The 14,568-nt window shown below is 52.2% G+C and overlaps 1 long non-coding RNA gene across 1 annotated transcript; it reads right to left on the reverse strand.

Moving 5' to 3' along the window:
* Nucleotides 1-4,510: 4,510 nt before the first annotated feature.
* Nucleotides 4,511-12,979, reverse strand: LOC146766717 (uncharacterized). Its single transcript, XR_014956983.1, has 2 exons — nt 12,612-12,979; nt 4,511-7,254 (listed from the first exon to the last, which is right to left on the reverse strand). It is a non-coding gene; the product is annotated as an uncharacterized LOC146766717 (long non-coding RNA).
* Nucleotides 12,980-14,568: the final 1,589 nt, after the last annotated feature.

Here is a 14,568-nt window from a genome sequence, read left to right on the forward strand (position 1 = left end):
GCTTTGCTTCCCCGGTGGCTGCAGCAGGAATTTCCCCATGGAAAGGGGCTCAGGGATTGGCACTGCCCAGAGAGGTTGGATGCCCATCCTGGAGGTGTCCGGGGCAGGGCTGGAGGTGGCACTCGGGCTCCGGGCTGGGGACAGGGTGGGGATTGGGCACAGCCCAGGCTCGCTGACCCTGGAGCTCTCTTGCAGCCTCAGCGAGCCTGGCATGTCAGGTTTTACCCACTGAGGAGATCTCAGCCCTCAGCAGCGCCCACCTGAAGCGTCCTTTGGTGCTTTGTGGGATGAAAGGGGCAGGGCCCGGCCTGGGGCTGTGGGGCTGGGCCCTTGGGGCGGGTTTTTGGGAAAAAGTGATTTATCCGTTTAATATGTGAGCAGCAGGGATGTGCTCTGGGAATGCTCCGCCACAATCCAGAGTTCTTTATTAATAATTTTCAGACATCCTGGAAGTCCAGATCCATCCCCAGTGGCTGTTGGAAATCACCCATTTTATCCAGGAATCCTCAGTTTTCTCAGGAAATTTATCCCTTGCTGTGAGATCCTCCAGATTTTTGGCATTGCTGCTATTTCTAAGCTGTATTTTTAAAACTATGGGAAATATGAATGTACCACAGGGTTTAAGGAATGGCAGTCAGGAGATTCCATGGCTGCACTTCCCTGCCTGAGGCCCCAGCTCCTCTCCAGGAGCTGCACCCGCTCCTCTTCACCCAAACCAGCCCAAATGTGCTTCCTTTCTGTCACAAAAACATTACTTATCCTGCTGCCACACTTCATTTTGCCAACTTTTTAAAAAATCCATGATTTAAAAAACCCTCCCCGCCAGCACAGGTAGGAGAGGACGGAGAGCTTAAAAATTCCGCTCATTTGGAGTAATTTTTAATCTCTCCCCCTAATTATTTAATCCCTGCAGGAGTGCTGAGGATGTGGTATCAGTAACTCCGTGTTTCCATGGCTCAGCTGCTTCATCTTTTATTCGGATTGATCTGCACTCCCGTTCCCCACGAGCACCTGGGAACCCAAAAGCACCTTTTGATTTTCACTCGTGCTCCCGGGAGCGGCTTTAGGGGGTCGCTGCTCGGGGCTCCCACCCGCTGCCCCACAGCCTGCAGAGCCCTGGGGGCGATTCCGGGTGGAAATCGGGGATTTGGGGCTCACATCCGAGAGGGTGAGGCAGGGTTACACCGGGGTGTAAACTCTGAGGTGGGAATGTGCGAACAGCACGGGGGGAAGCGCCTCCCCCGCTGCTCCTTGGGGCTGCCCTGGAGAAGGGATCAGCCCTGGCAGTGCCAGCTGCGGGCAGGAGAGGGGATGGGGGAATGGGCACTGCCCAATTCCCGCTGGGATCGCTGCGGGGCGTCACCTGGAGACTCCAAACCACCTGAGCCTGGGGGTGGCACAGGGTCCCCAGCCCGGCAGGGATGGGATCCGGCTGCTCCCAGTGCATCCCGGGGGTGGCACAGGGTCCCCAGCCCGGCAGGGATGGGATCCGGCTGCTCCCAGTGCATCCCAGGGGAATTCTGTGCGGGGCTGAGCCTGGGGGTGGCACAGGGTCCCCAGCCCGGCAGGGATGGGATCCGGCTGTTCCCAGGGGAATTCTGTGAGGGGCTGAGCCTGGGGGTGTCTCAGCATTCCCAACCCTGCAGGGATGGGATCCGGCTGCTCCCAGTGCGGGGCTGAGCCTGGGGGTGTCTCAGCATTCCCAACCCTCCAGGGATGGGATCCGGCTGTTCCCAGGGGAATTCTGTTGACGGGCTGAGCCTGGGGATGTCACAGCATTCCCAACCCTGCAGGGATGGGATCCGGCTGCTCCCAGCGCGGGGCTGAGCCCGGCCCCGTGCTTGCAGCGGGTCTGGAGCAGCAGAGCCTCGGGCTGGGAGCTGCTCCGGGAGCAAAGACCCAGGAAAGCCCCGCCGGGAGCCGCGGGATGCTCGGGCGGGACCCCCGGGAGCATCCCGCGGCGCTGCCCCGCTGCCCCGCTTCCGTCCCAGCGCGTTCCTGCGCCCGGCTCCGGCTGCTGAGCCCGCAGGGCCGGGATGAGAATTCCCTGCGGTGGCTCCAGAGGCACTTTTGGCACACGGAGCTGCGTCTGTCCCGTCGCGCTCCGTGCGGGGCGCGCTCGCAGCGCTGGCAGGCGCCGAGAGCCCTGGGCAGAGATGGAGCACGTGCAGCTCCACTGCCAGGAATTAATTTGGGAATTAATTCTTCTTGGAGCTGTTCAGCAGTGCTTTCAATCTTGCTTGAAGGGCTCAGGCATCCATGGAATCTTCATGCAAATTTTTCTTTGCATTTCTATGTAAGATGATGCTGAAATGGAGATTGAAGTTTTGCATCAAATATCATCACCTGGAGGGGGAAAATAAATAAAATCCTGGAGCTCTGGGAAGCGCTGTCCAGCAGCCTGGTGAAGGATTAAGGGAAAATATTGGGATTTTGACCTTGTTTTGGTTTGTGTGTAGCAGAACTGGCTGAAAAGGGCACCCCTGAGGTGCCCAGGTGTCCGTGACCCTCTCTGAGTGCAGGGATGGCAGGGATGGCAGGGATGGCAGGATTGAAGGATGCCAGGATTGAAGCATGGCAGGATTGAAGGATGCCAGGATTGAAGGATGGCAGGGATGGCAGGGATGGTAGGGATGGCAGGGATGGCAGGGATGGTAGGGATGGCAGGGATGGCAGGATTGAAGGATGGCATGATTGAAGCATGGCAGGACTGAAGGATGGCAGGATTGAAGTATGGCAGGATTGAAGGATGGCAGGATTGAAGGATGCCAGGATTGAAGCATGGCAGGATTGAAGGATGGCAGGATTGAAGCATGGCAGGATTGAAGGATGGCAGGATTGAAGGATGGCAGGATTGAAGCGTGGCAGGATTGAAGGATGGCAGGATTGAAGGATGCCAGGATTGAAGGATGGCAGGGATGGCAGGGATGGTAGGGATGGCAGGGATGGCAGGATTGAAGCATGGCAGGATTGAAGCATGGCAAAATTGAAGGATGGCAGGATTGAAGCATGGCAGAATTGAAGGATGGCAGGATTGAAGCGTGGCAGGATTGAAGCGTGGCAGGATTGAAGGATGCCAGGATTGAAGGATGCCAGGATTGAAGCATGCCAGGATGAGGGTGCAGCTCTCCCTCCATGCCTGCCTGGCTCCAGGCTCAGGCAGGAAGCAGAGGACACTCATTTTCTCTCTGGGCTGCTCTGCCAGCCAGGCTCTGCTTTCCAGGAATGCAATTTAATCCACGGCAAGGCGAGTGTGACGGATTAATGGGAAGAGCGCAGGGCTGGGATCCAATCCCTTCTGTATCAGCCATAATTCCCTCCTCCGGTGCAGGGATCCCTTTATCCTGCAGCCCGGGGCGATTCCAGGTGCTGATGGGCTGGGATTTATGGCCCAGCCTGGCGCGCCCAGGGGAGAAGGAAGAGGCTGCTGGGAGAAGTGCCCTGCCAGAGAGGGAGCCTCTGTTGTTCTTTATTAATCATTCCTTCCTGGAAGTCAATTAGCTGGCGCAGGCAGCCCAGCAATCTCCTGGTAGCCATGGAGACGGCCCGGGGAGCCGGGGGAGAAAAGTACAGCTTAGTCAGGAAAAGTCCAAATTTTGCGCTCCGGCATTTTTAACCTTTCTGAGACAATTATAAACTATTTTAATTAGCAATGTTTATCACCTGCTGCAGAACAGGAGGAGCTGCACAGGCCCCCACAGACCTCACTCATCCCGTTTCGGTGCAGAACAGTCTGGGATTTATGTTTGGAATGTGCCGAGCACCTCCAGTTCCCATTAAAACAATTTCTCTGGAAGCCAAATGAGCAAAGCTGATGATTTAAGCATGGAGGATGTTAATTAGTGCCAGGCTGGCGCTGGGCCCTCTGCATTGCCAAAGTCTGGAACCAGCCCTGGGGATCTGTGGGGTTTGCAGGAGGCACTGCCTTTGTTTCAGGCTAAAGGATTCTTCCCATTTCCCACCTGCTGGGCTGGGAATGAATTCTGCACTGTGCCAGTGCCTCAGCCAGGGCCAGCGGGGCTGCTTTGCTCAGGTTGTCCATGAGAAAATGCATCTGGCATTCCCCAGGGTGCTGTGGGACCCTTCTGGAGTGGGGAAGTGGCACAAAGCCCCAGCGGTGCCCCAAATGTGCCCCTGCTGTGGCACAGCCTCGGGGATGTCAGAGAGGGGCTGGCATTTACTTGAAGACTGAGAGTTCCTCAGGGAAAACGTGGTTCCTTCCCTGGGCCCAGCACTGAGGGATCCATCTGCTCTCCTGGAGCTCTCCTGGAGCATCCTGGCCAGAAGAGCCCGCAGCTCCTTCAGCCAGGGTCTGGTCTGAACGTGGCCTTTTATTCCAGGACTCCCCAAAAGGAAACTGGTCTAAAATCTGGGGCAACATTTGTTTGGATGGCAAAAAAAAAAAAAAAAAAAAAAAAAAAAAAAAAATCATTGCAAAGTTTTCCCACACAAAAGGAATTTGAAGGGAAGAGGCTACACTGTGAAAACTCCCCTGTAGAGAGCTTCAGAATTTTGCCTTTAAAGGTCTGGATTTTATTCTCTTTGATAATTTCATTGGAGCACATCCCATGGGAGTGGGGTTTGGCAGAGCTGTGAAGCTCATCCTCAGCATCCATGAGGACAGGGCTGGGTGGGATGCCAGGAAAAGGAGGGAAGGGTGGCTGGCCCTGGCCAAGGGGCCCAGGAGGTGGCATTTTTGGAGAAGTATCAGTTTTGTCAGGGAATTTATCTCTCGTTGCGAGATCCTCTGGGTTTTTGGCATTGCTGGTATTTCTAAGCTGTACATTAAAAATGATGGGGACTATTAATGCACCAAATTCAGGGATGGCAGAGCCAGGGGATCTGGTTGCTTGTGGAAGGTCTTTGGAGCTGGAAGATGGTTTTGGATTGCTGTGGCTGCTGGATGTGGCTCCACAGGGAGGCTCTGAAGGGTGTCCAGGACTGTCCCCACGGCTCAGAGCCTGACCTGCAGGTCCCACACCAGCAGCACATCCACAGATGAAGGTGCTGGAACGTTCTCAAGCTCCCTGTGCAATCCAGGCCCCGTGCTGGGGAGGGAGGAAGGAGGGGGATGTCCCCTGTGGGTGGGGGGGACACAGCAGGGGGAGCCCCCAGGTGTCACAAATGCAGCCCAGATCCACAAATCCCAGGCAATTCCAGCTGCAGGGTGGCAGAGGTGCCACCCCGGGGTGCTGTGGTTGCCCCTGGGTGATCCCACAGCCCCCAGCAGCGCTTTGGGAGCACGGCCTGTTTTCCTGGCAGCTCCCTCTGCATCCGGCGCTGAAAAACCCAAATTTCTCTCCTCACTCCCACCTCTTCAGCAGCCCCACGGTGGCAGGAGTGGCAGCGGTGACAGCTTTGGGAGCAGGAAAGCCCTGGCAGGGAGCTCAGCGTGCAGCCCCAGGGCCTGCAGCTATTCCTGGCTGAGGAGCGGGGTCACCCCAAAATAACAGCCCGGCAGCAATAGCAGAGCTCGCTCCCAGCAAGCAAGGTCAAAGCTGAAACCCACATTTGTTTCTGGGAGGCTAAAAGTGGCACGTTTTTCCTTGGGAAGAGAAGCAATCTGGATTGCTGGAAGCAGGAGCATGGTGTGTCCAAGAGAACAGGCAGAACTGGGGTTTTATTGGGGAATTGTCCCAGTTTCCTCCTGAAAACGTTTGTCAGAAATAACTTGGACTGCAATGTGTTGCCATGGGGGAAACTTGTCATTTTTATCAGAAGGAAATAAAAAAAAGGGGGCAAAGATCCACTTGCCCCATGGGGACTTTGGGTCGTTTGCAGGGAAATCTGTTGGGTTGCTCAGCTCCAGACATCTCCCATGGATCCCATGGACAGGTGTTGAGTGCAAATTCTGATTTTGTTTCTTTTTGAACGGATTCCTTTGTTCTTTCTGTAGTGATTGGCGCCAAATTTTGGACAAGGGATGGAGGGACAGGACACAGGGAATGGCTTCCCTGCCAGAGGGCAGGGATGGATGGGAGATGGGGAATTGGGAATTGTTCCCCAGGGGCTTGGAGCTGCCTGGGACAGTGGGAGGTGTCCCTGCCATGGAAAGGTGGAACAGGGTGAACTTTAAGCATCCTTCCAGCCCAAACCAGTCTGGGATTCTGGGACTCTGTGGTTAGGCTTAGGTGCTCCAGAACCTGATGATTCCCTTTGAGCTCTCGGAGCTGCCTGCATGGGGAAATCCCTGCAAACTCCAGCCCTGGGGGTTGACCCCAGTGGAGAGAGTTTTGATTGTAGCTTTAGACTGAAGAGAAGCCTCACCTGGATTTTAGATTCCTTCCAGCTCTACCAAAGCTTTCATTTTCCCCCCAGGTTTATAAAAATAAAAGTCTGTGGGCTTCTGGCTGGCTGTCAGGAATTATCCATGGCTTTTCTCATGGGAGGCATCCCTTTCCCTTCCAGGGGAGTGTGCAGAGGGATGCCGAGCACGTTTGGCTGCTTTCACTTGGATGCACAAATTCCATCACCTCTGTTTGCTGCTCAGACTGTGAGGGGGGAAAATTCCCAGCACGAAGTCAGGATCAGGAAAACTGCTCTTGGAAGAGCGTGAGCTGCTGTGTTTGCTGAGTTCCACGTGTTCCTGCTGTCCAGGTGTTTTGTGAGGAATGTGTGAGGTCAGTCTGTGCTGAGGGGCAGCAGAAGGTGAGGGTGAGGATTCCTGACTCCATCCAGGGCTTTCCTGGGACACCACAGCCCCCTCCAGGCCCGGTGTTGTGCTCCTCTCTGCTCCCAGGATATTGGGAAGCACCATGACCCAGCAGGATTCATCCACTCCTGGCTTGGGAGCAAGGACAGGTCAGGCATCCCCTCCAGCCTTCAGCTGACCTGGTTTGGAATTCCAGCCCATCACAAATTAATAATCAAAGAGGATTTTATTTGCAGGGACTCCAAGTAGAGAGGATCTGGCAGCATCACGGGAAGTATTTTCCCAAATTTGTGTGGTCCTGCAGAATGAATGCTGCAGGAACACCGAGGAGAGCTCGCTGTGGGATCATGGTCAGCATTGGAGTCGCAGCCCGTGTGGAACTCTTCATACGGTTTTGCTGGTGAATTTGGGAAATTTTAGGGGCATCTCCTTGCCTGAGCAGCCCCTGCACCGTTCCCCAGCTGGCTGCAGAGCCACATGTGGCCAGGTGTCACTGCCAGGGACAGCACTGGGACAAGCTTTTTGTCCCATGAGGTCGAGATCTCTCCTTCCAGCTTCTGGTTTTATCAGCCCCGGCCTCTCTCCTACTTGGATTGTTCTAGCTGTAAAAATGTGTGAGAAATGTCACTCACTTCTAAAAAACTTTAAAAAGTTTATTAAAACATTATCAAAAATATAATAGAAGACTGGATAGAGAAAATATTATGGCACTGAGAGCAGAGGATTTTCCCCACCGTGTTTTTACCCACACAGTGGAGGTTTTGCCTTTTAGCTCCTCTCACAGTTCTGTCCATCCACTCCTTCTTCGCTGTCCCGTGGTGGAGTTTACTTCCTTAAATCTAAACCTTCTCTTAACATATAGACATGATATTTGCCTTTTAATTGCTAGTCAGCCATCACATCTCTCATCTGTCACAAAGGCTTTTTTGCGTGGAGCGGGGAATGTTTTTATTCACACTCCGTGGCTCTGGCGCTCTTTTCTTGTCCCCTTTCCCCATCACCCTGTTGTAAGGGTGGTGCTGGCTGCTCCCAGATTCTGGGAGCTGGGAATGCTGCTCAGCTGGGTTCAGCCTGTTCCTGGGCTCCCAAATTCCAGGGCAGGGGAGGTGGGATCCCTGTGCTCCCCTGGAGCCCTGCTGGGGCAGGAATTCCCTGTTCCCTGTTCTCCTGAGCCCAGCGCTGGCACAGTGAGCGTGGAGGAGGGTCCTTGCACCTCCATGGTGGAAACCCAGTGGAAGAGTGGAGTGTTGTTTGGATCAGGGGTCTGTCCTTTATCCAGACACAAATCTGCTCTTCGTGGAGCCCCGGATTTGTGGAGCCCCGGATTTGTGGGGGCTGCGTCTCCTTTGTGCTTTAATCCAGGTCTCCTCCTCCTCCATCCCCACCAAAGAGGCCCCGAGCTACTCGGGGAGATTAAAAGCATGATTAAAAACCAAGAGAAAACCAGACCTGTCATTCTTTTAAAAGGGGATTTGTTTGTAATCAGGGAAAGAGGAAAATGAGGTCCCAGCCTGCCAAGCAGGAGCGAGGCCCAGTCAGGCCTCGGACCGGGCCTGCCTCGCTCCTGCCCTGCCCTTCTGTAATTAAATATAAATTTATGTGGGCAGGAGGGATCTGCTCCTATCCCACGCTGCCACACTGTGCTTGGTATTCCCGGGCTTTGTGGCATTCCCAACTGTGTGAGTGTCCCGGGCACAGCGGGAGCAGGCACTGAGCTCCCTGGATGAGGTCAAGCTTGGAATAAACCTTATACAACAGCTCTAATGTGAAAGACTTGCTTTTTCTTTAAACAACAAGATAATTCCCCATTAAAATTTTGACCTGTTTTAATAAGAAAGTTGAAAAGAACAGAAAACTTGCATTAGGAACATGGAAATGTCTTTTTCTCTCTGTACCAGGCTGGCTCAGGTTTGTCCTTCTTGTCTTTGAACAAGAGAAACACCCTTTAAATCTATTTCTGATGTTTTGGCTGGGAAATTACTTTTAAAGGGAATAACCATGTAACACATCTCTTGTTTTCCTCACAAACCTTTGAATCAAATGAAGGCAGAGTATTTTTTTCTTCTGAAAGTGTTCTGGTCCTAATTGAAGCCTGAGCCCATCCCCTGTCCCAGAGGGGAGACCTACACTTGTACTCAATTTTATATAGAATATTTATGTTAAACAGGTGGAATTACAGCACCCAAGTCCATACTTTGGGCTGGAGGTCCTGAATTATGGGCAGGTTTTTGCAGCTCTCCCTGAGCCCAGATGTTTGCTCCAAATTTGAAAGGTGCTGTCAGCGGGAAGGACCTGGGCTGGGATTTACAGAGATGCAGCCTCTGTGCTGGTTTTATACTCAGCAGGTCATGCTCATCAATTCTGCTCAGTCTATTAAATAATTTCTCATTAGGAATAATTTATTGGTGGGTATTGGAGAGCCCGTCAGGCGTGAAGGAAGTGAGGCAGGGATGGGGGATTTGAGTGTGCAGGGACAGGGGGTTTGTGTGTGTGCAGGGACAGGGGATTTGTGTGTGTGCAGGGACAGGGGGTTTGTGTGTGTGCAGGGACAGGGGATTTGTGTGTGCAGGGACAGGGGGTTTGTGTGTGTGCAGGGACAGGGGGTTTGTGTCCCCTCTGCAGGGACAGGGGGTTTGTGTGTGTGCAGGGACAGGGGATTTGTGTGTGCAGGGACAGGGGGTTTGTGTGTGCAGGGACAGGGGATTTGTGTGTGTGCAGGGACAGGGGGTTTGTGTGTGTGCAGGGACAGGGGATTTGTGTGTGTGCAGGGACAGGAGGTTTGTGTGTGCAGGGACAGGGGGGTTTGTGTGTGTGCAGGGACAGGGGGTTTGTGTGTGTGCAGGGACAGGGGGTTTGTGTGTGTGCAGGGACAGGGGGTTTGTGTGTGTGCAGGGACAGGGGGTTTGTGTGTGCAGGGACAGGGGGTTTGTGTGTGTGCAGGGACAGGGGGGTTTGTGTGTGTGCAGGGACAGGGGGTTTGTGTGTGTGCAGGGACAGGGGTGTTTTGTGTCCCCTCTGCAGGGACAGGGGGTTTTGTGTCCCCTCTGCAGGGACAGGAAGGTTTATGTCCCTTCTTCAGGGCCATGGCTCCCTCCCCCTTGCTGCTCCCTCCCCAGCACCTCTGCTAATGCAGGGCTGGAAGAGCAGCCAAGGATGTAAATCCTGATTATTGCAAGTGCCAAGAATCAAATTCAGTGCATTTTCAAGGCAGCTGTACTCTCTAATTGCAGTTTTTTGGGAAGACAACTTGGAATATTCAAAACTGCCTCTGTTTGATGACGTGGCACATTCTCTTCTTTTTCTTGCTCACATTTCTGCACAAAGATGTTCAAGGGTCTTGTGTACCCAGAGCTACTTTTGGGTTTATTTCTTTTGTGTTGGGGGTGCTGGAGCTGGATTCTGGTGATCTTTGTGGATCCCTTCCCACTTGGGATGCTCAGTGATTCTGTGCTGTGGGGATGGAGGGAGCAGCCTTTTCCCTGGAAATCAGCTCATTGATCCTTGTGGATCTCTTCCCACTTGGGATGCTCAGTGATTCTGTGCTGTGGGGATGGAGGGAGCAGCCTTTTCCCTGGAAAACAGCTCATTGATCCTTGTGGATCTCTTCCCATTTGGGATATCATGTGGCTCAGTGCTGTGGGGATGGAGGGAGCAGCCTTTTCCCTGGAAATCAGCTCATTGATCCTTGTGGATCTTTTCCTATTTGGGATATTCCGTGGCTCAGTGCTGTGGGGATGGAAGGAGCAGCCTTTTCCCTGGAAATCAGCTCATTGATCCTTGTGGATCTCTTCCCACTTGGGATATCCTGGGCTCAGTGCTGTGGGCATGGAGGGAACAGCCTTTTCCCTGGAAACCAGCTCGCTGGGGCTGCAGGACTGAGCTCTGAGCAGCAGGTTGGATGAGAGTAAATCACTTAAGAGAGCCTTGCTAATATCCATAAATCATGTGGAGAGTCCCGGAATTTCACTGATCTCATCCCTTGTAGCTTGTCACAGATGCTGTAATACATCCCTGAGTAGCAGGAAATAACTCCAGGAACCAGAGGCAGGACACATCTGGCATGTCTAGACTCAAAAATAGGTTAGGCTGGGAGATGTCAGCTCTTCCCCAGAGTCAGTCACCAGCAGTTAACAGATCTCTGAAAGGATTTGATTTCATTTGCACCAGGAGCAAGGTCATGTTTAAATTGCTCTTAACCAAGTGTGGCCTATTTTTGCTCCTCCACAAGTGGCTGCTCTGGGCTGAACTGTCACCAGCAGGAGAGGGCACACGGGACATGTGGAGAGGGAGGAAAAGTTAAAGGAGGATTTTTTTCCTTATCCCCAGGATTTGGTTGGGGTTTGTTTCAGCTTCCTGTAACTCCTTTTTCTAAAAGCTTCCAAATCCTCTGCGTGGCATCAGCGGTGGCCAAGGAGCATCCCCTGTCAGGGAAGGGATCCAGTGCTGCTGAAGTCCCGAGGAAGGAATCTCTGGGTGTGCTTAGTGATCCCTGCTGAGGGCTGCCTGGGGCTGCAGCAGTTTTTGGCTGGGCTGGGGAGTGAGGGAGAAGTGGCAGCACCTTCTGCAGCCCTGCTGGGAGGAGCCTGTGGGACACAGGCGGTGCCAGGGACGAGTCGAGGTGCGCTGCAAATCAGGTGAACCCGGTGGGCAGAAATGATGTCTGACTCCAGCTCAGAAGGCTGCATGATTTCTCTATTATAACTATAATATAATACATTCATATACTATTTAAAGGAGATACTAAAACTACAGACCTACTTTTTCTAACTCCCACATCTAACTAACAACTTGTGACCCTCTCTGAGAGCCCAGCCCCAGGTGGGCTGGATTGGATTGGATTGGGTTGGATTGGATTGGATTGGATTGGCCACCAGGCTCAAACAATCCTCACCAGAATCCAACCAAGCAACACCCCAGGGAAACAATTCTCCAAACACATTCCACAGGGGAAAACAAGGAGCAGAAATAGAAATTGTTTTCTCTTTCTTTCCTCTATGAAAAATCCTGAGAGAGAGAAGAGTGTGGCTGGCACAGTGGTGCTCACAGTCCCTGCTCAGAGCTGCCTGCTGTGCTGGGGGACTTCCACCCCCAGTGGAACCCTGGTTAATGAGAATTTCAGCATTTCTGTGCTGACAGGCCCTGAGCCCCGAGAGAACACTGCATTTAACCTGAGGCCGTAGAGAAGACTTCCAAAATTGAATGATACAACTAAGGTTATAAGTGTGTCATTTAAATAAAAGTGTGTGGTGTCACATGGTAGAAAATTTAAAGTCTTATAATAAAATAAATAATAAATAAATAAAATATAGTCATATATTTAAAACAAAATAGAAATTTTAGAACAAAAGCTAATCCTTCTTCTTCATAAATTTAAGTAGCATTGTGTAACTAGATAAAGAAGTCCACATTACAAACCACGAGTAGTTAAGTCATTAAGTTAAAAATAAAAATAATTTTAGTGTCATTTCTTAATTAGACAGTTTATCCTTTAAAAAAACTTTATAAAGAGAGAACTAAAACTCCATTTTTTAGTTTGTTAGTGTGAAGTGCTGTAAAAGTCACAGTTTGCAAGACTGTAATATGAATAAAAACTAATAAACACCTAAGTCCAAACATAAAGTACCATCTCACACATTGAATCCTAACCTTTAAAAAATTTTTAAAAAATAGATGTCCACAAGCAGGGATCTTCTGTGCAGCCCTGCTCCACAGGCAGTGCTGCCACCTGGGACCTGTCGAGCGTGCAGGACACAGCTGCTGGAACACCAAGGGAAGCCTTTGCTCTGGGTTTGTCACCAACAGCAGCAAATCCAGCTGGAATGGATGGTGATGGAGCCCTTTTCCCACCTCAGGGATCCCATGGGATGCACACCTGGGATGCTGCAGCCTCCCGGGGCAGGCAGGGCACGGCTGCTCTCCTGGGGGATGGATCCAGTGATCCCAGTGCTCCCTCCCTTACCTGCCACTGCTTCTCCAGGGAAAGCAGCAGAAACATCTCTGCATGTCCAGATCGGTGACCTTCAAGCCTTCAGAATCCAATAACTGTGGATTTCCCCCCTCCTCCCTGAAGTGCCACTTTCCCAGGTCCCAGGCAGTTGATTACGTTTAGCTGGATTTGATTCTTTTTGCTATCGATTTGATTCTTTTGGATCGATAGGCAGGGAAGGCAAATAAATATTTCTGCAAGATGAATATGAACTTGTGAGGCAAAATGCCAGTGAAGTCATCCCCGGCTCCTTTTTTAGCTCCTTTATTCCCTGTTGTGACAGCGCCGTTCCTTCCCTGCGCTAAGAATAGCCGCGAGTCTCCCAGGAGCAGCCTCAGCCGAGCGCTCCCTGGGCTTCCCGGGAAGAGCCAGCTCTGCAGGAGTGTGCCAAGGGGAAAAGCACCTCCAGCACCTTGGGTTTGTGTCTGGACCGCCCAGGAGGGATTTTTGTCCACTGCCCTCTCTGCTGGAATAAAAGTGTGGAATTCAGTGAGGGGGAGATTTGAGGGTAAATCCGAAGTTCTCTGTGCCTGCTGCAGAGATGCCTTGGACCAGTCTGGATGATTTTAATGCAGGAATGGACAAGTGCTGTGCCCAGGGGAGCTTTCCTGGTGTTCCCTTCTCCCTGCACGCTCCTGGGAGCAGAGGGGCAGGTGGAGGGGTCCCTGGCCCTGGCCCTGGGCAGGGGCAGGGGCTGCCTGCAGGCTGGAGCCTGTTTTTCCAAGGCAAAGTCATGGATTTGCAGCATAACCCATAGCTGATGGCAGGGAAGCAGCAGCACGGATGGGGACATCTGTACAACGTGCCACTCCCAGAATCCCAGATCACTGAGGTCAGAAAGGAACTCCAGCATCAGCAGGGCCAAGCTGTGCCTGATCCCCAGCCCAGAGCACCGAGTGCCACCTCCAGGCCTTGCTTGGACACCTCCAGGGATGGGGACTCCACCCCTCCTCCCTTTCCAATGCCTGAGCACCATTTCCATGAGGAAATTCTCCCTGAGACATGTCCCAGGTAGAAATAGAGCCACACCTCGCCCCAGGTGGGAGTTGAGTCCCTGCTGAGGTGTCCCACCAACCAAACCATGCCAAGTTCCCCACCTCCGTGTTGGATCCTGGAGCTCATCCCTGGATTTGGGACCCAGGGAGCTGCTCCTGTCCCCATGACCCCAGATAACCCCAGGCCAGATCAGAAAATTCTTCTTATTCTTCTATCTGCATCCAGCCCTCCCCATGCAAGGATTTGCATTTCCTCCTGAGGTGTTGCCACCATCAGCAGCCTCTGCACCGCACAGATTCCAGAGAGCTTGGGAAAGCAGCCCTTTCTTTCCAGGGAATTCAAGTCCTCCTTGACACAGCCATGCTCTTGGGGAGCTGCAGTCATTTTGCAGGAGTGTGGTGGCAGCAAATGGCATCTCCCACCAGAGAGGCTAAAATCACGGGCTGGCTTTATTCCCAGCGCTTTAGTTTGGATGGAATTTGCAAAGGTGCCACCCCGTGCTCACACCAGCCCTGCATTTCACCACGGAGCTCTCCAGTTGGGAATTAATTAACCCTGAGTGCTCAGCCATGGGAAACAATGGATTGCAGCAGCTCCAAACCCGCTTTTATGCCTTTGTGAGTATTTGTGAACCAAAGTGCAGAAAAGTCCCTCATACCAATTTTCTGGCAGCTTTTAGAGCTTAGAATTATCTCATTAAGCACTGAAGGAGAGATGAACTCACAGTGAGAAACCTCAGCTCTAAACTTGCAAATAATTGCTGAGAGCAAGGTGAATATTCCTGATGTTTTCCAAGGGCTTAATGTGCCCGACTTGGTTCCAAAGACATTTTCCCCCTGAGCTGTTTTTATTGTAACTTGTCCTGGCTCGTGTTTTTGTTCCTTTTTTTTTTAAGAATGTCAGTTTTTCTTTCAAGTCCTTACATTTTAATAAT

This window comes from Lonchura striata, chromosome 8 (genome assembly GCF_050655825.1).
Source record: "Lonchura striata isolate lonStrDom1 chromosome 8, ASM5065582v1, whole genome shotgun sequence".
Lineage (NCBI taxonomy): Eukaryota > Metazoa > Chordata > Aves > Passeriformes > Estrildidae > Lonchura > Lonchura striata.